Raw genomic sequence first — 24,428 nt, forward strand, 5'->3', positions numbered from 1 at the left:
AAAAAAAAAAAAAAAAAAAAAAAAAAAAAAAAGTTTTACAGAGCAAGGATTTCCTGTGGCCTGAGAAAGAAAACAGGAAACAACTGAAAGCTGGCCAAACAGCAATAGAAGAGACTTGGTGCTGAGGAGGGAAGGGTGAGCCAGGGAAGGAGGAGAGAATGAGAGGTGGAGATGGCTATGGCAGGTCCTAAGCCCAACGGAGAGCCCAGCAGTGATGTTATAGGAGCCTCGTGGTGATCTCAGGCTGTCTACTGCACCCCATCCCCAGCAGCACACCAGATGCTTTGTTCCCAGACCAAACTGAGGGTCGTCAGGCTGCTTATTTTCATGACGCAATAGTGAGATGCAGATGAACTGGGAAAGGGGAGAGTTTATTTCTGTAGCCAGGTACAGGGAGAAGGCCTGGAAAATATCACTAGACCAACTCAAAATTACAGTTTTCCAGAGCTTATATACTTTAAGTATATAAGTCTATGTGTAAGTGTGCATTCATCTAAAGACAGAAGTGATTACCTTCTTCCAATCTGTAACTAAGATCTGATTCCTGAAGACCTTCCTCTGCAGCCTCAGTAAATTACTCTAAATGGGTCCAGGTGCTGGGGGTGATTACCCTTGTCTCCTGCTAAATCATGGAGGTTTGGGGAGTTCCTTCAGACCCCCAGTACACCTGTTTAATCCTAAATAGGTCCTGTTAAGAATTCTTTTGTTATCTTGTCATGCTTCGAGGCCCAGGAAAGGCCTAGGCAAGACTCTTGGTGAGCTTTTGTTACATTCCAGCCTTTGTATATGGGCACTGGCTCTTTCAGCTTTAAATATTTAACTTCACCAGTCATTCAGTGCTGAGACAGTTATTATGGAGGCTACCCTGTTCAGCTGTTAGGGTGAGCAGGCCTGCCAGTTTCTCTAGTGAGGGTTTAACTCTTAGAGGGGCAGCAGCCTGGGGCTGATTAACTCCTGAATGTTGTGCTAATGAGAAAGAGGTATGGGTAGTGAGAGTCAATGCCCCAAGTCACACTTCATCTGATTGGATCACACCATGGGATTTTATTGCAGTAGATATTAAGTTTATTGTGTCTGGAACTGGTTCCTCCCGGTGGGTTCTTGGTCTCACTGACTTCAAGAATGAAGCTGTGGACCCTCGGGGTGAATGTTACAGTTCTTAAAGATGGTGCGTCTGGAATTTGCTCCTTCACATGTTCAGATGTGTCTGGAGTTTCTTCCTTCTGGTGGGTTCGTGGTCTCGCTGACTTCAGGAGTGAAACCGCAGACCTACGCAGTGAGTGTTACAGCTCTTAAAGATGGCACATCTGGAGTGGTTTGTTCCTCCCGGTGGGTTCATGGTCTCGCTGACTTCAGGAGTGACGCCGCAGACCTTCACAGTGAGTGTTACAGATCATAAAGGTAGTGCGGGCCCAAAGAGTGAGCAGCAACAAGACTTACTGTGAAGAGCGAAAGAACAAAGCTTCCACACTGTGGAAGCGGACCCAAGTGGGTTGCCACTGCTAGCTCAGGTGGTCAGCTTTTATTCCCTTGTTGGGCCCCACCCGCATCCTGCTGATTGGTCCATTTTACAGAGTGCTGATTGGTGCGTTTACAGTCCTTTAGCTAGACACGAGTTCTCCAAGTCCCCACCTGACCGGGAAGCTCAGCTGGCTTCACCTCTTGGTATGGATGGGGAACCTGCTCATTTTCAGTTTGTGAAAGTAGGTTTGCAGGAAAAGCAAACCTGTGGTAGAAACTTGCTGGAAATTTTAGACTTACCTGGAATGTTCCATCAATCACAAGACTTCTGCGTGATTGCTCAGAGCTCTAAAAGTAGATACAATGGCCCTGTCAACTGTCATTTTTTTTTTCTTTTTGGTCATTTTTAGGTGAAATATTTAATAGTGCTTTATACTTTCTACCCGTTTAGGGCATGGTAAATGTATTTGTTAGACTGACAGCTACTGCAAGAAGCAAACCCTCACATGCATCATTGCCTTTTTTTTTTTTTTTTTAAATGCTCAGGTGAATCCAGAACAGGTTTTACTAATATGTGGGCAGCTCTGTGTAGTAGCTCTTGCCATGTTAGTGTTGCTGTATTCAGTTCCTCCCATTCAAGGTTGCTGTGCTTATCGGCATCAAGCAGGAGGAGAAAAGACCCTGGTGGAAGGGGCCTGGGAAATCTTGTGGACCAGGCCGGAAGTGGCACCTCATTGGCCACAGCTCCGTCCCATCTCTGGTAGAGAAAGAGAGTTGAGCAGTGTGTTGGGAAGAAGCAGAAGCAAGCTTAATACTATCATCCTTTAAAATTAGTTTTTTTAAAAAATATATTTCGATGTGTTCTGGAAAGTTATTTCCTTGGATACCCCCCTTTTGCAGATGAAGAAGTGGCAGCTCACAGAATTAAGTGACTTGCTCAGGGTCACAGAGTGTCAGGTGATGGTGTGTGGTCTGGAATCCAGGCCTTACCCATTACCTTGTCCCATGCTTTGTCTTTCCACGAGTTTTTGAGTGTGGCCAGTAGTCCTGCCTCTAGACTTTTCCACGTGTGCCATGCCAGCTCTTGGGAGGATTACAGTCATCACCACCATCTGAAGAGGTGCTGGGGACCTCAGCTCCCCCATGACAGCAAACAGACCTAGGGAGAGGGGACTGTGGGGGTACCCAGTGGTTGATGAGGGTTTTCAGAATCTTTTGGGAAGGGGAAGAGGTATATATTAAAGTCAAGTGCCCCAGAGAACAGGGGAATTGGATAGAAGACACATGATTAAAGAGAAACACATATGCGGACCCCTCTCCCACCACCAGCATCCCAGTACTTGGGGAACCCAAAGCCAAGCCCTGGCTCCTCAGGGATCCCCAGAGGAAACTTTTATCCCCCTGGATGTTTGGATGTTCCGTAATGATTTAGAGGCCCGAGATCCTGCTCAGATCCCTGGATTCTATGTGATACTGAAGAAGGACTTTTAAAACTAGACCTGGCAGGTCCAAATAAATATCCTCCATTGTGAGGAACAATCTCATTTGGGCCTCTGAGGCTCTCTTGAGCTTCAGACTCTTTAAAAATATCCTTCATTGACTGTTCACTTTAAAATCCAGGATTGAGACTCCCACCTCACCCCACAACTTCCCTTCCCTTTTGTTTTTCTATGTTGCCTGCTCATCCTTCCTCCTCTCACCACCCTGGCCTCACCTAGGGAGTGGGAGTTGGCAGGCCTTGCCTAAGGGAGGGTTTTGTTGAGAGGCACCAAGTCCAAAAGGAATCTTTTGTCTACAGGTGCACTTGAATTGTGGGCAGCTCACAGGGGTGTGTGTGTGTGTGTGTGTGTGTGTGTGTGTGTTGAGGGAAATTCTTAGGAGTGTGGGTGTGCACACCTGCTCTAAATTGCTTCTACTGCCAGAATGTACTCCTGGAGGGATCAGGAAGGAGTAAGCCCTTAGTCAGTTGAGCCAGTCCAGCCCTGAGGACATTGATTCCAGCCCCTTGCTTTCATTGAAGGGAGGAGAGAAACTCAAATAGGAGCCCTCAAGGAGATTGTGTGAAGCTTTCTGAATTCGGTGTCATTTTCATGCAATTTTGTTAGGAGTTGGTGTGTTTCATCCCCTCCTGGTTCATTCCGTGAGTCATCCAGAAGGCATCAGAGCCTCGTCATTTTGGCAGCCGCAGGGCATTTGTGCCCAGCTAATTATGGGCAGCTCTGATCTGAAGTAACAAGGTTGAGTCGAGATAGGTTGAGAAATGACCCAGACAGAAACAGGGGCCTGGGCTGGCAGCCCCAGCCACACCATAACTGCACCCGTGGCTCAGATGAGGTCAGGGCATTTTTGCTTTGTGACAGATTTGGGACGCAGAGAAAAGAGTTCAGGCTTTGTACTGACCGAGGCCAGCACTGACGCCAGTGCGGACAAAGAGGTTTGTAGCCAGGGGAGTGGAGGGACGGACAGCTCAGATTTTAGCTGAGGATGATTCTCATGGCCCACTAATGTATCATGTGTACCAGTGTCTCTCAGGAAGGTGTTTTTCCCACTGTGCACAATGCAACATCACTGTGTCCCCAGGGTACATGGGACAGAAAAATTCCTGTTAGAACTGGGCACAAAATTGCACTTCTGAACATTTCAGGATATGACCCTTTCAGGATACTGTGTCTAGCACCCAAATTTTGTGGACTCAAGTTTTCATTAAAGCACCAGGCAGTGATGATGATGTGCTTTCCAAATGCAAATTGTAGGAACATTTAATTGAATGGGACCCTTAGGAGCAGTAACCATTCTCAGATCCCAATTAACCTGGTGTATTAGAATGTCTCAGCAGTGGAAGGAATTCATGCCTGGGCTTTGGTGATGCTTCTCAAACAGAGCGTCTGGCACTGTTCATGGAAAAAGGTGATTTCAACTTGAAGCAGAAAGATAAAGTGGTGCTTTGTAGAATGTAAAAAAGTCTAACCCTAGCTTCTGCAGAGAGCTGGGCTGCTGCACCACCAATTATGTTGTATGGCATTTTACTTCCAAAGGGCAGCTTTGGTCACGGAGGAGAAGACAAAAGCATGGTGCAGTGTCTTGGGGATTTTTTTTTTTTTTTGATAGCAAGAGAGATGAGATATAATTTGTATTTTTGAACTCTGCTTTCAGATAACTTTATAAAGGGCTTTAAAACTGTCTTTGTAAATGATCCAGAAGAGTTGGGCTCTAAAGAAGTTTTGAAATACCTTAATCTATTTGTGCAGCTTTTTATCCTTTGTAAAAAACAAAAAGAGATTGTTAGATGGTAGGAACCTATGTCTAAATAAACCCGGTGAGTTCTTACATTTATATTCATTTAAAATATTAAAATGACAAGTAATAAGAGAGGTTTTTAGTTATCAGAGCATGTTGCAGAGGTATGAGAGGAAGCAGAGAGTACCATTTTCTAGATTAACTGCTCTACACAGAAACGACCAGCATATAGATTAACCCATAAGAGTACAAATTACTCCCCCGACTTGAAGCTTCATATGGTGATCTGTGGTGGAATGTCCCTCTGGTTATGCTTTTCTTTGGCTATTAATGTCATTTGTCTCCCCACCTATCCTGTAGTATTGAGGTACTGTTGTGGGGACATAATGCAGAAGCATTGCCACATGATAAAGACAGCACTCGACATATAATAAAAATCAATATGGATAAGACACATATTACACAGATAATCCCATATGAAATAAATTAAACCCATTTTACAGATGGATTTATTGTTTGGTCCTTGTTCTGTTGACTTCCAGACCTTGTTATCTGTCCTGTTTTCCTGGATCATATTATCTCTCAGATATCAATAATACAGTTTTTGGCTGTGTTGTTTTCAACCAGCCTACTTTTGGGGGACCACGAGGACATAGTGGCAGGACTAAAGGTCCAGGTCACTTCAGTATTCTCCCAAATCCTGCTGGCATAAGGCTCTTTCCCTGTCTGCTTTGTCTGCAGGATTCAGCACCAAGAGCTCTCAAGAGCAAATCCATAGGCAGCTAAATCAAGAAGGTGGCTCTCTTCCCTCCTCTTTGCTCCCCTCTTCCTGCAGAGATGCAAGATGGCTTTGAAATGCCCCTATCTTCCTTCCCTTCTAATTGCCTTATTCAGACGCTTCCAACCTGAACATTTTCTACAGTCCCCTGCCTAATCGCCCTGGAAAGTACCCAGGCAAGCCACTCATGGCCCATCCATCAAAGTACAGTGCATGTCTTCTTTCTCAGACAGAGGACATAATCATCCATGCCTGCAGACGAGAGTTGTGTTCCCTGAGTTTCAGTGCAGGATCAGAGACTGGAAAAGTCTGTATGCCCCCTCCCTTCCTTACAGTCTTTTACTTCTCCACCTGGGGAAAACAGCAGACGGAGGAGAGGAAAGAGAAGTTTAGCTGGCATCATTAAAATGACACTTTCTACTCTCCTGTGAGCTTTGTCTCAAGTAGATTCTGCTGAGTTCTGCTTGGATTAGTAAGCACAGAGAGTGAGTCATAGAGTGGCCCTCTAGAATTCTCTAGCCTGTGCTTATTATGTAGCACGGAGGTGTCCTGGCTAGAACAGGGCCTCTAATTTACCAGTCTTCTCACTAGGTGAGGTGAATAGGGCTCCACAAACCACTGTGGGGACCAATGGCATCAACTTCTAGTGCTAACAAAGGAAGTTCCATCACAGACAAGGAGTGAGAAGAAGCCAGTGTAGAAACAAGCGACCCCCGCTTCCATGCAAAGCTTTGTCCCCAGCCCATTCTCCAGACAGACAGACAGGGTGCACACACAGACACACTAGCACAGCCTTCGCATGTGTGCTCACACAGGCACAGTATTTATGGCACTCACGATGTGTCCAGCTTCTTTGTGCGCTCACAGCCGGCACTGCACTGTCCATGGTTACCCTTAGGGTGGCGCTGTTTATTGGCGCCTTTTTGCTTGGCACATTCTGGTTCCTCTGCATGGAATCTCCTTTCTCTTTCCCCTACCCAGAGGATCTGGCAAACTCATGTTGCTCCATGTAAAGTCAGCTGAGAGGTCCTTTCCTCTCAGAAGCCATCTGTGCCTCCACCCACCTCCAACACAAGGGTTTGCTTCCGGGTCCACATTGTGTAGAGCACTGTCACCTTGCATCATTTTTTGGTGTGATAGTGTCTGTTGCACATACACCTGTGTCCTCGCTACACACTTTGAGAGGTAAAGCTCATCTTTTCATTGTATATAATACATGTATAGAAATGTGCCTGGCACATAAAGGCAGTTAGTAGATATTTGTTGAATGAATGAATGAATAAATCATTTTTTGGGGTAGGAATGGTGTACAATATCTGACTACTACTACATGTGGATACTAAGAACTAATTGTTGTTGTGGAGTAAAATTTCTTATGTTTGCCTTCTTTTATAATTTTTTTTTTTTTTTTGAGATGAAGTCTCACTCTGTTGCCCAGGCTGGATTGCAGTGGTGCATCTCGGCTCACAGTGCAACTTCCACCTCCCAGGTTCAAGCAATTCTCCTGTCTCAGTTTCCCAAATAGCTGGGATTACAGGTATGCGCCACCATGCCCGGCTAATTTTTGTATTTTTAGTAAAGTCGGGGTTTCTCCATGTTGGCCAAGCTGGTCTCAAACTCCTGATCTCAGGTGGTCCACCCACCTTGGCCTCCCAAAGTGCTGGGATTACAGGTGTGAGCCACAGTGCCTGGCCTCTTGTTATAATTATTGTTGTCTTTCTATTAGAAACATTACCAAAATCTACTTTTACTTCATAACATTCATAAGACTCAATCTATAGAATTCCTCTTCTGGTACAAGTGCTCCCTCATTGGGCTTGGCATCTTGTGGACTTACCCTTACATTCTCCCAAGAGAAGTCCCCATTATTCAGTGGAAGAGATCTAGCTATGTCTACGGGTTTCCTGGTGGCGGGGGCTGGTCACAGACTTAGATTGAGTTGCAGGGGAGTTGGGCAGGGTGAACCCTTTGGATTGCTGGGTAGAAGAAAATTTGACCGGGGTGCAGTCATCAGTTTGGACTCTGACTTCCTAGCTAGTTCTGTATGTGTCAGAATCCTCCAGCGTGACATTTGCCATGATGACCAAGGAAATGTAGTATTTTTTCCTTTCAGCTAAATGTTAAAAGGCAAAAAGGCTATATCTGCTCACCCAGAAAAACATTTTAGCTCTAGCAGAAAACAAAACAAAAAAGTCTTACAACCTTAAAACCAAAAAGAGGCATTGAAATATAGTACCTGCTCCCCACGCTGTTCAAAACATTTCATGAGCAAGCACCTGTAGCACATGTAGGAGAGGGGCCAAGTATGTTCTGAACTCACATTTTAGTGTATTATTTAAAATCTGGCCAGAGCACAGCATATTTGCATGCTTGTCTTTGGGCTCTGTTTCTAAAACAAGGAGAGTGGTGATGAAATCCGCAGCTGGTGTGCTGGCCCCAAGCCTGGGCAGTTGGGGCTCCATCACACCCTGGAGCAGCCAGCAAAGTTGCTGGAGCCACTGATGTGAGTTGCCTTTGGGGTGGGCAGAGTTGTGGAGTCCTCTCCTTTCTCTGTAGCCAACACACGAGAGTCAACATGGAACTTGGGGTCTGTGAGCGTTTGCTGAGCCTGTGATCAGGAGGCACTCCTGGAGAATGAAAGCAGGTAGGTAGGAGACAGGTGGTATCCAGCTCCCAGGGACTCACAGGGAGCCCTAATGAAACAACATGGTTCTTTTTTAAGTGGACCCATTTCTCCCATTACGCCTTCAAACCTTCGGGTTTCCGCTGACCAAAAAACAGGCATCCAGGGTGGATCCTGCCACTGTGCAGTGCCCTGCTTTGGTTAGACAGTGCCCGTGTGAACATGCAGTTTCCTTCTGACAGGCAGTAGCCTTCTCAGGCTAGAAGAGTAGACAGAGCTTGCACCTGTGTATGAGGGGAGTCTGCTGTCCTCATGCTGCCAATGCCCAACCAGGTGAAGGTTGTGTGTGTGTGTGTATGTGTGCACGCACGCTCATATCCTTAAATAGGTATAGGCATATGTCGTCAGTCTTCATTATTTGTGATTTCTGTATTTGGGAATTTGCCTATTTGCTAAAATGTATTTGTAGCCCCCAAATCAATACTCAGGGCTCCTTTGAAGACATGTGCAGGGTAGGGAAACATTTGAGTTGCCTGATGTGCCTGTTCCCAGCTGAGGTCAAACAAGGTGACCTCGGCGGGGCACGGTGGCTCACGCCTGTAATTCCAGCACTTTGGGAGGCCAAGGTGGGCGGATCACCTGAGGTCAGGGGTTTGAGACCATCCTGGCCAATATAGTGAAGCCCCATCTCTACTAAAAATACAAAAATTAGCTGGGCATGGTGGCATGCACTTGTAGTCCCAGCTACTCGGGAGGCTGAGGCAGGAGAATTGCTTGAACCTGGGAGGCAAAGGTTGCACTGAGCCGAGATCACGCCATTGCACTCTAGCCTGGCAACAGAGAAAAACTCCATCTCAAAAAAAAAAAAAAAACCCAGAAAAGGACAATGGGCAGTGCCCTGGGGCAGGGGAACTGAGGCAGAAGGGTAGGGATTGCAACCCCTCTGCTTTCTCATTTCCCAGAGACGTGGTCTTGGATATCCAAGGAATGAATGAATTCTCAGGTGCTTGCTCCTGCCGGGCACTTCACATTGGATGTCTTTGGACTTGACAGCAGCCCTCTGAGATACCATTATCTCCATTCTGCTGATGAAGAGCAGGCACAGCGAGATTACCTGTATTGTCAGAGGACACACAGCTAGTAAGGGGTGGAATTTAAATTCAAACCTATGACAAGTAAAGATACCATTATCTTTAGTTTATGGCTGACTGGAAAAACAGATGCAACAGCAGGAAGAATGGAGGCTGAAGCTGGTGTATTGTCTGAGTGTCTAAAATCATGGTGCATTTGAAGGAAATGAAGTTGAGTGAGTGGTTGCATGACTCAAGGGCGAGTTAGGGCAGAGCTTCTCAACCTAGGTGGTTTTGCACCTCATGACATTTGGCAGTGTCTGGATTCATTTTTGGTTGTTGTCATAACAGGGTTGGAACACAGGGGAAGTGCTACTGGCATCTAGTGGGGAGAGGCTGTGGATGCTGTCAAGCCTCCATCGGTGCACAGGACCAGCATCCACAACAAAGAATTATCCAACCCCAAATGTCAATAATGCCAAGCCTGAGAATACTGGATTAAGGTGAAAGCAGGCTCTTGAAGTGTTTTGAGTGGAAGTGTGTTAGGGGCTGAAAAGTTACAAACTATGTCCAGAAACTTCAATAAAGGTGTTTCCTTCTGATGTGCCATCATTCCTGGCTCAAAATTCACTTTCTTTCTACATTTTCTATATTCAGTAAGATATACTGTGTCTGCGAGCCAGGCCTATTGGTGCCTGTTCTGTGGTGAGCAGGCGCCAATAGGTGACAAGGCTGGCAAGAGAGAGTGTCCCCGGACCTAAGAAACCAGGCTGTGGACCCAAAGCCACCTGGAAAAGACTCATGGGATGTGGGACATCACTCAAGGCTCAAGGTCAGCCTGGGGTCCAACAGTAAGGATAAGAACCAGGACAGCAGGTTCCAGAAAGCCAAGTCCCTTCATAAGAGGTCAACCTGACCTAAACAGACACCTTTTTTAAAAAATTATTATTATTATTGTTATTTCTCTAAGCCTTCTTAGCATTTGCAGTGTATCCTGGGGGAACTTGCAGTTTTCAGAGACAGACTCATGAATAAAAATGAGTTGTGTAAATTCCTGTATTGAGAGTATTTGCCAAGTGTTGCAGGGCTCCAGAGGAGGTGATGGGCACCTTGGCCTGGAGAAACAGAGGAGGGTGAAGGTTTCTGGGTAAGTCACTGCTGGAAACTAGAAGGTGAAGGGAGAGTCCAGGCAGAGGGAAGAGCATGGTGGGAGGCAAAGGTACCAGCAGGCAGAGGCAGGCAGGGTAGGAGTGTGCTATGGGCAGAGCAGGGAGGCGGGAGGTGCGGTGAGGGGAAGACCACAGGGAACTCCCCAGAAAGCAGAGAATTGGGTGCCTCCTGCGAGTGTCCACTGTGGTTTCCAGCGAGAATCTCTCCAAAAGAAGAAAGATGTGCTGTCCTGGCAGGAAGGCGGAGACATTCATTTCCAGTCCCTCTGTGGTAGGGTAGGGGTGACCCTCTCTCCAAGAGGTATGATAAAGCCAGTGTCCCCATTAGCATCAAAATAGAGAAGGCAGTTCCTTCATTAAAATAGCAAATTTTGCTGGCACTAGATACCCTTTACAGAGGGCCGGGCTCTGGGAGCCTCCCTGCCTGGTTTCCCATCCCAGCTGCTGGGGTTCCTCTGTGTGCAGTCTGGGGTAGTTAACTTAATTTCTCCTTACTGCAGTTCCCTATCTGTAAAATGAGTAGAATAATTGTTCCTGCATCCATAGGTGTTTTATGAGATTAAATGATTTAGTGCAAATAAAGTGCCTGGAATGGTGCCTAGAATATAGTAAATTCTCAGAATTAACCAGTGTTACTCTCTTTTTACCATTTAGAGACAGCAGAGGAAAGGGCTTTAAGAGTGTCATGTTCTAGAGCTGAACTTGTGAACTTGCACCTAGGTGTGCTGCAATTGGCTGACAGGTGTGCTTTTAAAAAAATTGAATTTGAATGCCTTTGCGTGGAGCTGGCATGATCCATGATTCGTCATAGTCCATCCTCTACCCCACCCCCTTGTCCCAAGCCTGTCCAGCATCACACATGCAGTGTCCCCTGCACTTGGCTGCCTAAACATGGGAGCAGAGGACGCTGGCAATTGCATTAAGTGGAGAGAAGTTACAGGAGGAACATTGGCAGGATTAGCCACAAACTGAGTCAGCTGTCATGCCACACACTTGGTGAGAGCCCTGCTTATAAAGCAGCTGTGAATTTCACATGTTGGGTTCAGCCTGGGAGCTTATTGATGATCATTTTCTATGGCCAGAGGGGCATCCTGCAAGCTTCTCTCTCCAGGAGACAAGCTGCATCCAGGTCCAACCTTCCTCTCAGACCTGCGTCTGCACTGCTAGTACAGCCTCCTCCTTCCTACGCCTCCACCTGACCTGGTCCTATAACTGTGACATTGCCCCTTACAGCCACCCAGTGGTGGACACTCCAAGGCAGGCAAGAGAAGCAGCCTGCTTTGCCTGGCACTCACCAGCCCGAAGAGCTGTGCTAGTGGTAGAGTAAGGAAAGAACCCTGGCCCCAGAGGTAAAAGACCTCACTGAAGTGTGACCTTGGTCAGGTCACTGAGCCCTGCAGTCCTCTTCCTTGTCTATAACCCCTGGGGTACTGTGTTGCTTGCAGCACCTCCTTGGTTATTGGGTTGTTAGAGAGAGGCAGTGTTTGTACTGGTGCCTTATTATTTTTATTATTATTTTTTTATTTTTTTTTATTTTTTTATTTTTTGGAGACGGAGTCTCGCTCTGTTGCCCAGGCTGGAGTGCAGTGGCCGGATCTCAGCTCACTGCAAGCTCCGCCTCCTGGGTTTACGCCATTTTCCTGCCTCAGCCTCCCGAGTAGCTGGGACTACAGGCGCCCGCCACCTCGCCCGGCTAGTTTTTTTGTATTTTTTAGTAGAGACGGGGTTTCACCGTGTTAGCCAGGATGGTCTCGATCTCCTGACCTCGTGATCCGCCCGTCTCGGCCTCCCAAAGTGCTGGGATTACAGGCTTGAGCCACCGCGCCCGGCCATTATTATTATTTTTAATGTTACTCTGCAAATGATGGACATTCAAAATAATTAGCAATGCTGCATTATTTCTTGAAGTTGTGGCCAACCATCCACAGCCTGGGCTAGAAAGCAGGAATGGGGATGTCGATTGTGGTGAGGGTCCCAGATTGTACTGGGGAGAAGATAGTTGGAAGCAAAGAAACTCTATACACAGAGGATTTCAAAGAGTTAGTACCAAAAAAAGACTGTAAAATATCTTAATAACGTTTGTATTGACCATGTGTTGAAATGACATTTCAGATATTTTGGATTAAATAAAATATTAAATATTTATTAAAATTAATTTTGCATGTTTCTACTTTTAAGTGTAGCTTTTTTTTTAAATATAGTAGAAAATGTGCAGCATATTTCACTTTAGACCAGCTGCATTGCAAGTGCTCACTGCTCACATGTGGCTATCATTGGACAACACAGCTATAACCATATACAAATTACATTCTGTACGTGCCATTGGACTTCAAGACTTTTTCCTCCTTCTCCTTGGAGTAGCCTCAACTCTAACTTCTTTCTCTGGATAATTCCTGTTCATCCTTCAGAGCAAGGTCTAGCATCAAATTCTCTTGGAAGAGTTTTCTGACCCCTTAGTCTGGGGCCCCTTTTCCACAGCTCCTGATGATCGGCACATACCCTGGGATGCACGGATAGTTTTTAGGAACAGTGGGAGAGAATACTTGAAATGAAGTGTTTCCAGATCAGTTCTGTGTGGTAGGATTTTTCCTGTCCAAGTGGCGTAGTTCTCAAATGAAAAAGTTTGAGAAAACACTTTAAACATTTCATCCTGCTGTAGACAGGTTCAGTGTGACTATAAAGGTTATGAATGGGAATCCAAAGAAACATTTGCAGAATCATACTTACTTTCTACCCCAATTCTGTAGGATCACCGTGTCTGTGATTGGCTGTCAGTTACAAGCAGTGATTTTTCTCTATGTTCATAGCTTAATAGACTTCTGGATCTGGGTGATTTTTAATGGAACTTATTTTTAGGTGCATCTGATCACATGATTTGGTAAATATTGGACCCAGAAACTGATGGAAAAAACAAATCCCACATGAATTTGTTGTGCCCTTTATTGTATAGTAGAGAGATGAAAATGAGATAGGGAAACATAAGGAAATGCTATTGTTACATTTAAAAATGGCAGCTTTACACATGTAAATGACTAGGATTGGCTATTGTCGCCTTCACAGCAACTGAGTTGGGTTTGAGTTCCTGTTCCTGTGGCTGCAAGGACTTTGCCACATTACCCAATCTTAATTTGTCTCTGTTTCCTTATCTTCCACTGGGCATAGTGACCATCTGATAGTGTGACTGTAAATAGGTAGAAATGAGATAACACATCTAGTAGTTAGAATCTATTAACCTCCAGTTAAGTCAAGTTTTTGCTATTCTTTTTAGTTATTCACTTACAGTTTTGTTAAGTAATGGTTCTCTATGGTCTTTTTAAAAATCTAGTTATCAAGGACTAATAAAGGAGCATTAAATTTACCCATATGGTGGTGTCCTCCTCAGTTTCTCTTTGTTCTAATTTTTAGATGGTGTTTGTTTTATAAACTATTCATCCTTTACAGTGTATCTTAAATGTACCTGACCTTGTTTGCTCCTGTTACCATTTTTTTTTTTTCAATTTTTAAGGGTCTAATTTATTGAGGTATTACTTACAGGCAATAAAATTTACCCCTTTAAGTGTAGGACTTGATGAATTTTGATAAACATGTACAGTTGTGTAAACACCAAAATGGGGAGTTGTCCAAGTGGTATAAAGTGATGGTTATGCAAGATGAATTAATTCCAGAGATTTGCTGTACAATACATGTCTGTGGTCAACCATACAATTTTTAAGTGGGCACTTAAAAATGTATAAGAGGGTAGATTTCATGTTAAGTGTTTTTACCACAATAAAACAAGAAAAACAAAAAGACACAAGACACTTTTGGAGATATCTGTTACCTTGATTGTGGTGACGGTTGCATAAGTATATGTGTGTGTCCAGACTCATCCAATTGTGCGTGTTAAATATTTGCAGTTTTTGTATGTCACTTCCACCTCAGCAAAGCTGTTAAAAATGATATAGAAGAGGTTATATATATTTATTTATTAGATAGGGTCTCACTGTCGGCCAGGCTGGAGTGTAGTAGTGAAATCCCGGCTCACCACAACCTCTGCTTCCTGGGCTCAAGCGATTCTCCAGCCTCAGCCTCCCAAGTAGATGGGACTACAGGCATGCGCCACGAACATTTGGCTAATTTTTGTGGTTTTTGTAGGGCCAGGATTTTGCCATGTTGGCCATGCTGGTCTCGGACTCCTAAGTTCAAAGCAATCTGCCCTCCTCGGCCTCCCAAAGTGCTGGGATTACAGGTGTGAGCCACGTGCCTGGCCAGGACTTCTATATTTTTTTAATTTAGGTGATATCATACCTCTCTGCCCCTCCTTGTATACTGGCACCTGCCCATTCCTGAGTTCTTGATTTTAGCTATCAGATAGCTGGCATATGTCTTTGAAAAGCTTTCTTGGTAAAAGTCTTATGATTGATGTATTTCCTTGGTTCTAAAGTATCTGAAAAAAGGGTTTTTGCTTGTTCATACCTCAACGTACGTCGCCCAGGTAAAAATACTTCCTTGCCACAGTCATTTCCTCCTGATTGTGCAGCTCTTGACTCCTAATGGAATGGGGCGGTAAGCTCAGATCAGCCTGCTCTCTGTTCCTTTGTGTGCAGGTACCGTGCTTTCCTTGCCTACCTGCTCATGAGAACAGTTGCTTTAACCCTGAGTATATCTAGGTGTAAATGCTCCTTTGTTCCTTTTCCTAGGAAATTGGTGCTTTACTTGCATTGGATTTCTTGTCCTTGGGGGGTGTACAAAATGAATTTCTTAACCTCCTTTCAGCTCTCTCCCCGGTTTCTTCAGCCTGTCAGACTCTGCTCCGGCAGGCCACGTCAGCCAAGAACTTCCCTTCTCCCCTCTATAGCCCTCTGTCTCCTTTCTGCTCTTTCTGTCTCTGCTATCCTGCCTTCTGGCTCCTGACTCCACTGCAGCATGAATGTGCTTTGCTGTGTCACTAGACTCCTGGACCCTAAATCCAGTGGGCCCCTGGTGGTTCCTCTGTTGCTTTACCAGTTGGCAGCAGCAGATGGGGTTTTTGACATTCTCTTCTCCCTTGGCATTTCTGACAGAGTTTCTTCTTTTTGTCTCTAACATCTCCCAAGCCATTTCTTCTGAGTCTTCCTCCAGATCTCCCCTTCCTTGGGCCATCCCTTAGATCTCCCTGCAATCCCCCTCCCCACCCTGGTTTCACCTTTAATCACCCCCCTTCTCATTCTCCACTCTCCCTCTGGGTTATGTCCTCTGTTTCCTTAGCTTTGACCATCACCTCCATTCACTTCCCTGCTTTGGCCCTCATATACTTAGATAAGGCTTCTCTAATTAGGGTATTAGTAGTACCTGCTCATAGTTTTGTTGTGAGGATTACATGAGGGACAAAAAGTGTTTAAAAGAGTCCAGCACATAGTAAGTGCTCAATAAAACCTGGCTGTTAGTAATATGTTGTTATAAGTATTATTACTAATGTGTTTCTGCTTTGTCTAACTGTAATTCTTGGAGACCTAAATCATATCTTACTACTTTTTTAACACTCCCTCTTAACACGCCATCACAGTGTGTCTGAAGTATAACAGAAGCTCAGAAATGCCTGTTAAAAATTAATTAATGGGTACGTTCTCAAAAGTATTGAAAATAAGCATTTAAGCAAAAACTATACAAGAATGTTCATAGTGCTCTTTATAATAGCTAAGAAGAGGAAAAAACCCAAATGTCTATTGGCAGATAATGGATAAACAAAATGATATATCTATACAATGATGTATTGTTCAGTCATAAAAAGGAATGAAGTAAGATACACGCTATGACATGAATGAACCTAGAAAACATTAAATGAAAGAAGGCAATCACAAAAGGACACATATTGTGAGATGCCATTCATAAGAAAGGTCCAGAATAGGCAAATCCATAGAGATGGAAAGCAGATTAGTGGTTTCCAGGGAGGGGATGGGGGAGAGAAAGTGGGGAGTGACTGCTTGATGGACATGAGGCTCTCTCAGAGTGATGAGTGTTTTGGAACTAGATAGTGGTGATAGTTGTGAAACATGGTGAAAGTACCAAAGTGTTACTAATGGTAAATTTTTGCTACATGTGTTTTACCACTATTTTTAAAATGAATGAATGATTGGATGGATGGATACATGGATCATGTGAAGACATACTGCCTGAGGTTTTGTCAGTGCAATGAGACCAGCAATCAATTCCTCACTGCCACCCTGGAGGGTCACATGCACTGGTCCCCCCTGCGTTATGATGACCCAAGTGCTTCAGCCTCACATTGCTGCACCCCCCTTTCTGTATCTTCATGGCTCATTGTGAGAAGCGAAGGAGCTGTCCAAGGATGTTGTGATACGTTCCATGTTGTTGGTAATACACTTGGAGGTGATATCTCCTGGCAGCTGCAGAGAAAGCCAGTTCAGTAAGTTTGGGGTTATTAGGGAAGAAGGGGAAAAATGGTGAGAATGTGCCCTAGGAAAGTAGGGTCCTCAGACATGGAAAACAAAATATCATATGTTCTCACTTCTAAGTGGGAGCTAAGCTATGAGGACGCAAAGGCAGGAGAGTGATATAATGAACTTTGGCAACTGGGGTGTGGGGACATTTGGAGGTAGGTGAGGGATAAAAGACTACATATTGGGTAGAGTGTACACTGTTTGGGTGATGGGTGCACTAAATTCTCAGACACCACCACTAAAGAGCTAATCCAGAAAACACCTGTACCCCAAAAACCAGCGAAATAGAAGTTTTTTTTTTTTTTTTTTTTTAAGACAATAGCATCCTAAGATACCTTAATAAAGAAAAATCAGAGAAGGTCTTTTGCAAGCAAATCTTATTAGAAATACTTTTTAATGGTTGAGATTAAAAACATATCTCCTAAATGATCCTCCCAGGAAACTCTGAAGTTCTTGAGGATAAAGACCTTGGCTGTCTTGCTAATGTTGTCTCCCTGAACCTTGCATGGGTCCAGGCACTGAGTGGGCGCTCAGTAAACATGGAGTATTGACTCAGATCCTGAATATTGAAATAATTGATTATTGAATCAGATATTGAGCCAGATAATTTTCCAAACAAAATGAATACCACCCTGTGCTTCTTGTTTGTTTTTTCCCATCACCCATTTCTGGGGAGTTTTTCAGGTTTTGCAGGTAGACCTGGGACTAGGAACATTGCTGAAGGTCATTGATCAAAGACAGAACTTCAGTCAGTTACCAGAGGTATTTTCTCCCCTGTAAATGATAGACCATCCTGCGGTACCCTGCCTTCTCCCTGCTGTTTATGAAGATGGATTATTTCTGATTCAGATATTTCCAATCCTTTAATTCTTTCTTTCTCAGTGAACTAAGCTCTTTTACTCTTCAGTGAAAATGGCACTGTGCATAAGTGTCTGGCATCCACACTAGGAAAAAGCTTTCTGTGAATATGTGGCCTTTTAGAATGAAGGCAGTGATCTTTAGAGTTCTTAATTACCCAAGCCACCAACTCATCTAAGCCCTGGTCCATCCTCCAAATAGGAGGGAAGGATTTGGATGTCAGTTTAAGCCTTAGCATCTGTTCTGTATTCAGGGCTCATAGTACAAATGTGTTACTTTCCACCCCCCTCAGTGGAATGTATTTTTCTTATTTTTCCCTCTATAAAACATGCATGTGCCATAGAATTTTCCCATTGGAGTTTATTTAATAATTACACAGGTTTACTTTTTATTATATGTTAATGATTTTACTAAGTTGATAGATTAAACTTAGAAATTATTAATGGATTCATATATGAAAACTGTTAGGAACAGGAGTCTCACAAAGGTTCAAACTTCCCACATATCAGTATCATCTAGTTCAAGGGTCAACAAACTATGGGCCCATGGGCCAAATCCCATTGACCATATCTGGCCCTTTACAGAAAAAGTTCGCCAACCCCTGGTCTGGTTCAACACTTAGCATAAGCTACTGCTCATACCTACCCTATTTTGGCCTATGTTCTGGCATTGATTGATTACTAAAATTGGTTTGCCATTCTCAATTCTCTTCACTTGTACTATCATTTATGACTTCAGACTTGCTAGTTAACTTCTCTGAGATACAGGTGCCTCATCTGCAAAAAGGGGACATAATACAGTTTACATCATTAAGCATTTCATCAAGTGAGTTTACATATACAGGTTGAGTACCCTTTATCCCCAAGAATCTTGGGACCAGAAGTGTTTCTAATTTTATTTTAATTTTGGAATATCTGCATGTGTATAATGAGATATTTTGGAGATGGGACCTAAGTGTCAACATGAAATTCTTTTGTTTCATATACACCTTATGCACATAGCTTGAAGGTAATTTGATAAAATAGTCTAACTGGTTTTGTGCATGAAACAAAGTGCTGACTGCAGTTTGACTGCACCGCATCACATGAGTTCAAGTGTGGAATTCTCCACTTGGCAGTACTCAAAAAGTTTCAGATTTTGAAGCATTTTGGATTTCAGACTAGGGATGCTGAACCTGTATAAATCACCTAGCATACTGTCTGGCACTTAGCAGATCCTTTCTTCTTTCTACCTCTTCCCTAAAGAGTATGACCATTTATCCATGAAAACAAAATTAAATGGCACTACAGTGTAGAAGTAAATTTAAATTTGCTATCACTCATCCTGGGTTTAAATCACTGTTCTGCCGCTTACTAGGTATGTGACCTTGAGCAAGAGGCTTAATCTCATTAAACCTCCTCTAAAACCAGAGATAATAATGGTATCTATGTCCTAAGTACAATCATGACTCTTCAGTATACAGTGCACGTCAAGTGCTTAGCATAATGCCTTGCACCCAGTATATACTAATTAAATGGTAGGATCTATTATTGTCATCATCAGTGTTATTATTAATTTCTTAGGGTATACAAACTATTGGTGAGGATCGTGGCATTCATCAGCTCTACCCACAGTTGCCAACATCAACTCTTCTAGTCAGCCAAACCTTTTCCCACTGAGCTTCACTTAAGCGAGCAAAGAAAACATGTTTTCCTGGGGAAAATGAATCTAGAGCTTCACCATCCGCATTTGGTGCATTAGAAACATTCCAAAAGGAAAAGCAACAGAGAGGCTGGATTTGCACATTTCTTTCAGACCTGCCGCCTGATTCCCTTCACACTTCCTGGCTGCATTGTCAACAAGTCCTCTTGGCCTTAGCTGTACCTGTGTGGCTGTAGTAGCACCACTCACATTTCTCAGGGGTTGGTGTGGCGAGAGGCCTCGCTGCTCTGGTGGAGCTGCCCAAGGGACATCCATTCATTGGTTTGCTTGTTTATTCATTCGCTTCAAATTTATTTTACTGTACTGGGTGCAGAGGTAACAAAGAATATTAATACCTAGCCTTTCCATTAAGGGGCTCACCATCTTGGACCCCAGTTTTGAAGATATATTGGAGAGGCAAGAGTTTGGGGGCTGGGAAATCTGACAGTTTAAAAATAATCCAAGCAAAGATGGTGAATGGATTCATAGGGTGATAGAGGGGAGAAGGGGGTACTCGGCTGGCCAGGGATGAAGCTTTAGTTGGTATGAAGTTTCTAAGCTCATTCATGTTCTGAGTGGGTCCTTTCTAAACATAACTCCTTGACTATAAATCCTTTTTACTCCAGGGATCATTCCATAAGGAGTGTAGCCCTGGCTGGCTTTGCAGTTTTCTCCCTCACATCATGCAGCTGTTGTTGGGCACGGAGCATGCTGTATGCACTAGGAAGTGAGTGTGTCTCCTGGTACCCTGGTGCCCCTTGAACAAACACAGTCCCAGGAACAACAACTGGACTTCTGTGCAAGCTGAACTTCTGTTTCTACTTCTGTGCAAGCTGAACAAAGGCACCAGCCTACTTTTCCCAGGTCCAGGAAAGACTGCAGTGCACCATGATGCTAAAGACAGAGGTGCTTCCCTTGGCCTTGGGTCCAGGTGACCATAATTCATGTGCAGAAACTGGCATGACCCTTTATAGAACAGCAAGTTCCACTGGGGCGGGATTGCTGGCAGCTGTGCTTTTCTTGTCAAACACTGGCTTGGGAGAGTCAAAAATAGACGGTCCTGGGACCAGTCTGGGTTCAGGAAGTGGCATGAGCAAGTTGCCTCCCCCTTAGGGAGAGTGAGCCACATTCCTCAGAGTGACAGGCTGCCTGGGAGGGTAAAGAACAGGGCAGTGGCCAGGCTGGGGCAGGATGATTCAGATGCCTGGCCTTCCGGCTGCCATGGTCCTTCTCCCACCAGCCAGGCCCTCCTTGCTCTGCCAGCCAGGGACTCCCATTTCTCCCTGCTCCTTTGTGCCATGGCTCACCTCTGACTATGACGCTTCCTGCTCAGAAGGCTCTGTGGGACATCATCGCTGGGCAAAGAAAGTGTAAACTCATCCTGTGAGGCCCCTTGGAGTCCACGCGTATCTTATCTCATCTCTCTTTAGACTCCGCTTCATGCCCTTTATGCTCCAGCCACTCCAGACTCCAGCTTGACATTCCCCCAGAATGCCCATGCTTTCCCACCTCATGACTTTTTCCTCTAGTTCTTCCCATCCTGCAGAGTGCTTCCTACCTGTGCGCATTCCATAGGTCCTTCAGGGACCAGCTCACATTACGTATGGTGATCGTAACATTTATCATCTAAACAAGGATTTTTTTCAGAACAAATTTCACAGACTACCCCTCCCTTTGGGCCATGAGGTCATGCAGTCACCCAATCCAAAAACCCTTTACAAAGAGGACTGTATCCGTGTCTTATCTGGCTCTCTCAATTTTTTCTTGTTGGAAAGGTTGTCACAGATCCCCCTGCCACAGAATATGGACATCAGGGTAGACGCTTAGTTTCGGCTCCAGGTTCTAAGCTCCCTCAGAATAGACACAGTGCCCAGTGAGTCTTGTCCCCTCACCAGCAGCCTGTACGACCCCTTGCCCAAAGATGATGCCCACAGACCCTCCAAGTAGCTGCTTGCTGGTGAGCACGCGTCGATGCTGCATGGCTGCATGCTTACATGCCTTCCTCTGTCCCCAGCACCACTTACTGAAGTTATGCACATCATTGCAGGAGAGGGCGTGTCCACAGCTGCAAAGTCTTTGGCACGCAAGGCGAGGACTCTGCTTCAGCCAGCATGCCAGATTTTGGCCCTCAGGCAGCTGCCCAAAGAGCTCTTGCCAGTGCTGTGGCTCTTGCTAATATTTAATGATTGTCAGAGAGGGACCACCTGTGGGTCATGCTGGCCACACATTACTTTAGGCAAGAAACCCAGAGTGTGGCTTCTTGTTTTGCATCAAGTCCCTTAGCAATCAGGGCAGGGCCCTAGTTTTAAGATGGCTTAGCCCACACTGGAGTACCTAGTTAAGTAACAGGTTCATAGTCCAGCCTTGGCTCTGAGGAGGGCTTGTAGGAGAAATAGTTGTAGTTTCTTTCGACAATTCTGCATTTGCTGTAAGAGCTTATTGAAGAGTCCTTTAAGGGTTCATAAGATTGATCTCCAATAAAGCAGTGATTTTCAACTCTTTTTCTGCCTTAGCTGGAGAATCCTTGTTTCAAACAACATCTTGGGTGGACATTCTGAAATGGGAAACAACCAAGTAAAGCTTTTGTGGGCAAAGGCAGTGTTAGGACTTGAAGTTCTGTGCCCTTGCCACAGGCTCCCTTTATAGAATTTCTGAGAAAACAGCTTAAAAATCACTGCTGTAGAGTTTAGTAAGGAAGATACGTGTCCTGGAATCACAAGTGATTTGAGTTGCTGACAAGTGATTTGAGTGAAACACAGGCTAAGACGGGTGGGAGGACAGGTGTTGCCCACTAGCCCTACAGGAGGTGTTTAATGGATGCTGGTGGGTGGGGAGCTGCCTGGGCTTGCGCAAGGCCACTCAGCTCCATTATAAGTCTCCCAAGCCCAGGACTGTGCATTACACCCAGCAAGGGAAACAGGACCCTCTCCAGGGATGCCTTCCCTGCATCACCCCCACCCCAAACTCCTAGGAATTGAGGGAATCTGTCCCTTTACAGAATGGCAGCCCCTGCTTGGGATATGGGAGCAGCAGTGAGAGACTGACCTCATCCAAAGTGGATGATCCTCTCTAGGTATCCCTTGGTCTTATTTCCATTAAGCTGGAGATGGGAATAGTCAGAAGTAGCAGTCACATTTTAACAAGCTATGTTTCACAAGATACACTTGACCTTTGCTGTAGTGATCAATAACTGAGCATGTACCCTCTGCCAGGCATGGTCCTATATGCTGTGCATGCACATATTATCCCATTTCATTTTTACAGCATTCCCACTTTATAAAGGCTGTTCCAGTTAAGAATTTTAATAAGAAGTCTTGGTGCATTTCTTGCACCTTTTTCTTAAAGTATGACCCTGAGAGTTACAGGAATGGGAGGCTATTTATTTCTAGAGAAGTTCTCTCTGGCTTCCCAGGAGGAGAGTCAGGTCCATACCCTTTATCCCCATCCCTTGTTTGGCCTGATGGAGGGTGTCTGGCCTTACCTGAACGAGCCTTGGAAGGTTTCGCTGCAATTCTGACTTAGTCTTTAATTGACTGTCCCGGACAGATTGAGAACTGAAACCCATCAGAAAGAAGCATGAGACTGAATTTCTCCTGAGAGCTCAGCTCACTTTTAAAAGTAAATTACTTATATCCTCCTCGAGGCAGTAAAAGCACATTTCTTTGGTTGTGGCATGGGGAGGCCATGGGTACTATAACTTTGTGAAAATCAAGGTTTAAAATGTGTGACAAAAAGCAATAAAATCATGTTGATAGACATAAAAGAGATCAACGTGGAATGTGCCCTGGTAGCAGAAACAGGGTGGAGGAAAGCTGGAATTCACAAACGTGTGTACAGATCTCTGGTTTTCTAAGTCCAGTTAGAAGATATTCAACCCATGTCACATTCCTGGACCATAACATCGCTCTAATGTTGATCTAGAAGCTGCCGTCTATTGTACAGATGAATCCGTCTATGTTAACAAGGCTAATCAATCAAGGAGGAAAATCAAGACAGGGAGCTTGTGAGAGTGGATGTTGTTTCTGGTCACAAGGCTTCCAGTTCAGCGCTGTACCTCTGACCCTCCCCAACCAAACAAGGTCCTGTTTATCCAGACCAGGGGGCCACCAGGTCAGGTTTGCAGTCGGTTATTCCCACTGAGGAGAGGGGTTTGTGCTTTCCTGTTTAATTGCTTGTCTGGCCAAGCCATGAGTTGCAGAGTCTACCTCTTTGTTGGCCTTTTCCAGGAGGAGGTAATGGGAACTCAGTGCGGTGACATAAATCCTCTTTCCAGACTATTATTCAAGGTTTGAAGGGAGATAAAGTTAAATTTAACCTCCCGCTTCAGCTATTTTCACAAGAAAAATAAAAATTTAAAGCATATTTCCTGGTGATTCCATCATCTTTCTTATCAGAGATTTACAAATAATTCTAAAAGTTGAGAATTTCTGCAAAGTCTGAATACCCTTGAGCCTTTTTCCTGAGAGATAAGATGGTGTATTTATGCACATACATTCAGATAAGAGGTTGCAAATGTTTTTGCTTAAACCTCATCGGTAAAGGTTGTGATAAGTACCAATAATACTTTATTAATTTTATACTTGTATTCTTTGATAACATAGAAGGCATATTATAAAACAAGCAAACATGTACATAAAAAGAGGAGATAAAGATGAAATAAACAGTACTGTAAAATGTCTCACTAGCCCTGATGGCTTTATACTGTCATCAGCTGATATCTCAAGACATAGAGATATTTGGAGTCACTTACAGTGACATTTATTGTTAACGATTTTGAGTATAAATCCATATTTCCAGTTATTTTATCCATAATTTCACATTTGTTTGCTGAATTGTCACTGTTTTTCAACTTTATGGTAGGGCTGGCAAAAGCTTTTACTAGGGGAATGAGAGGCCCTGCCATTTTTTTGGTGTTGTGTTTGCATTATTATCTTCAACTCATGCTTTTTTTTGCAGTAATCTTTTTTTTGAGACGGAGTCTCGCTCTGTTGCCCAGGCTGGAGTGCAGTGGCTGGATCTCAGTTCACTGCAAGCTTCGCCTCCCGGGTTCCTGCCATTCTCCTGCCTCAGCCTCCCGAGTAGCTGGGACTACAGGCGCCCGCCACCTCGCCTGGCTAGTTTTTTGTATTTTTT

At 44.4% G+C, this 24,428-nt stretch overlaps 1 protein-coding gene across 3 annotated transcripts in view; it reads left to right on the plus strand.

Moving 5' to 3' along the window:
• Nucleotides 1-24,428, plus strand: part of SLCO3A1 (solute carrier organic anion transporter family, member 3A1) — a 327,687-nt gene that overhangs the window by 108,322 nt on the left and 194,937 nt on the right. Inside the window, exon 1 of one of the 3 annotated variants that reach the window (XM_011978378.1) lies at nucleotides 10,235-10,316. The exons of the other annotated variants lie outside the window; for them this stretch is intronic. The gene's annotated coding sequence lies outside the window, so the exon portion shown is untranslated. Of the gene's footprint in view, nucleotides 1-10,234; nucleotides 10,317-24,428 lie in introns of those variants that run through there. 3 annotated transcript variants of the gene reach the window in all.

Source organism: Mandrillus leucophaeus, unplaced genomic scaffold, assembly GCF_000951045.1.
Source record: "Mandrillus leucophaeus isolate KB7577 unplaced genomic scaffold, Mleu.le_1.0 Scaffold193, whole genome shotgun sequence".
Lineage (NCBI taxonomy): Eukaryota > Metazoa > Chordata > Mammalia > Primates > Cercopithecidae > Mandrillus > Mandrillus leucophaeus.